The sequence below is a fragment of the Haliotis rubra genome, unplaced genomic scaffold (genome assembly GCF_003918875.1).
Source record: "Haliotis rubra isolate DU_JTF1 unplaced genomic scaffold, ASM391887v1 Scf1012, whole genome shotgun sequence".
NCBI lineage: Eukaryota > Metazoa > Mollusca > Gastropoda > Lepetellida > Haliotidae > Haliotis > Haliotis rubra.
The window spans coordinates 169,470-172,781 of NW_025764907.1; positions in this window are offsets into that span (position 1 = coordinate 169,470).

Consider the following 3,312-nt stretch of genomic DNA (forward strand, 5'->3'; position numbering starts at 1 on the left):
TATACTAGTTGGCCTACTGGGTTTATCTACTCACTTGCCTACAGCTATACTAGTTGGCCTACTGGGTTTATCTACTCACTTGCCTACAGCTATACTAGTTGGCCTACTGGGTTTATCTACTCACTTGCTGACAGCTATACTAGTTGGCCTACTGGGTTTATCTACTCACGTGCTGACAGCTATACTAGTTGGCCTACTGGGTTTATCTACTCACTTGCTGACATCTATACTAGTTGTCCTACTGGGTTTATCTACTCACTTGCCTACAGCTATACTAGTTGGCCTACTGGGTTTATCTACTCACTTGCTGACAGCTATACTAGTTGGCCTACTGGGTTTATCTACTCACTTGCTGACAGCTATACTAGTTGGCCTACTGGGTTTATCTACTCACTTGCTGACAGCTATACTAGTTGGCCTACTGGGTTTATCTACTCACTTGCTGACAGCTTTACTAGTTGGCCTACTGGGTTTATCTACTCACTTGCTGACAGCTATACTAGTTGGCCTACTGGGTTTATCTACTCACTTGCCTACAGCTATACTAGTTGGCCTACTGGGTTTATCTACTCACTTGCTGACAGCTATACTAGTTGGCCTACTGGGTTTATCTACTCACTTGCCTACAGCTATACTAGTTGGCCTACTGGGTTTATCTACTCACTTGCTGACAGCTATACTAGTTGGCCTACTGGGTTTATCTACTCACTTGCTGACAGCTATACTAGTTGGCCTACTGGGTTTATCTACTCACTTGCTGACAGCTATACTAGTTGGCCTACTGGGTTTATCTACTCACTTGCCTACAGCTTTACTAGTTGGCCTACTGGGTTTATCTACTCACTTGCTGACAGCTATACTAGTTGGCCTACTGGGTTTATCTACTCACTTGCCTACAGCTATACTAGTTGGCCTACTGGGTTTATCTACTCACTTGCTGACAGCTATACTAGTTGGCCTACTGGGTTTATCTACTCACTTGCTGACAGCTATACTAGTTGGCCTACTGGGTTTATCTACTCACTTGCTGACAGCTATACTAGTTGGCCTACTGGGTTTATCTACTCACTTGCCTACAGCTATACTAGTTGGCCTACTGGGTTTATCTACTCACTTGCTGACAGCTATACTAGTTGGCCTACTGGGTTTATCTACTCGCTTGCCTACAGCTATACTAGTTGGCCTACTGGGTTTATCTACTCACTTGCCTACAGCTATACTAGTTGGCCTACTGGGTTTATCTACTCACTTGCTGACAGCTATACTAGTTGGCCTACTGGGTTTATCTACTCACTTGCCTACAGCTATACTAGTTGGCCTACTGGGTTTATCTACTCACTTGCCTACAGCTATACTAGTTGGCCTACTGGGTTTATCTACTCACTTGCTGACAGCTATACTAGTTGGCCTACTGGGTTTATCTACTCACTTGCCTACAGCTATACTAATTGGCCTACTGGGTTTATCTACTCACTTGCCTACAGCTATACTAGTTGGCCTACTGGGTTTATCTACTCACTTGCCTACAGTTTTACTAGTTGGCCTACTGTGTTTATCTACTCACTTGCCTACAGCTATACTAGTTGGTCTACTGGGTTTATCTACTCACTTGCCTACAGCTATACTAGTTGGCCTACTGGGTTTATCTACTCACTTGCCTACAGCTATACTAGTTGGCCTACTGGGTTTATCTACTCACTTGCTGACAGCTATACTAGTTGGCCTACTGGGTTTATCTACTCACTTGCCTACAGCTTTACTAGTTGGCCTACTGGGTTTATCTACTCACTTGCCTACAGCTTTACTAGTTGGCCTACTGGGTTTATCTACTCACTTGCCTACAGCTATACTAGTTGGCCTACTGGGTTTATCTACTCACTTGCCTACAGCTTTACTAGTTGGCCTACTGAGTTTATCTACTGACATGCCCACAGCTTTACTAGTTGGCCTACTGAGTTTATCTCTTAACATGCCTACAGCTATAATAGTTGGCTTACTGAGTTTATCTCCACACAGATATATCTATTTGGCCCACAGAGTTACCTAAAGCTGTTTAGTTCCTGTAGTCCCCTGCACTGACCCTGACTATACAAGTGTTGTCTTACTGATACAGGCTTTCTGCAGATTTCTTTGTGTGATGTGTCAAACTGTATCTGGAGCAAACTGACTCATGCTGGCCATATCTGTGAATCAAACGTAGGAATATACAGAAATCAATCACTTCTCAGGACAGAGACAGCACACAATATTTACAATGTGTACATAAAATAATTTACATTTTGCCCCAATGGAATCAAAGCAACTTGAAGCAGAATTTTTATAAGCATTAGAACTAAAATAACAGTTTTCCATCTGCGCTGTCCATCTTCACCTTATGTTAGGTTATATTAAAGATTTCTATTCGTCATAAGCCAGGTATTGTAGTCAGAATTTATCTCGTCATAGAACAGGTGTGGATGTCTTACCTGATGTATAGTTAACGATCGTGACACCATGTTCAATACACAGATTTCAACAATATTGTATTTGCTATATTTCGCTGTATACTGCATCGTACAGATCTACAAATTTCCTTTTATGTAACTGTCCTACCCACACCTGTAGTTATACTTGTCAAGGTTGTGTTGTGTAAGACAGTAGATGGACCACTAGCATTTAGGCAGGTGTCGGTGTAGATCAGAGAGGACCACCCAGTCAGTACCTGTGTCGGTGTAGATCAGAGTGGACCACCCAGTCAGGACCTGTGTAGATCAAAGTGGACCACCCAGTCAGTACCTGTGTCGGTGTAGATCAGAGTGGACCACCCAGTCAGTACCTGTGTCAGTGTAGATCAGAGTGGACCACCCAGTCAGGACCTGTGTCGGCGTAGATCAGAGTGGACCATCCAGTCAGGACCTGTGTAGATCAGAGTGGACCACTCAGTCAGTATATGTGTCGGTGTAGATCAGAGCGGACCACTCCGTCAGTACCTGTGTAGATCAGAGTGGACCACCCAGTCAGTACCTGTGTCGGTGTAGATTGGAGTGGACCACCCAGTCAGTACCTGTGTCAGTGTAGATCAGAGTGGACCACCCAGTCAGTACCTGTCTAGGTGTAGATCGGAGTGGACCACTCAGTCAGTACCTGTGTCGGTGTAGATCGTGGTGGAAAAGTGGTTCAGGGTGTGTACTAATTTATGTATTATTATCATATATGAGTGTAAAATATAAATATTTCACATAAAACCAAAATGTCATTTTTGTCACAAGTTATCATTAAGACAACATGTTTGTAGAAACTATTGTAGTGTGACATATGTTGACACCATGTGGT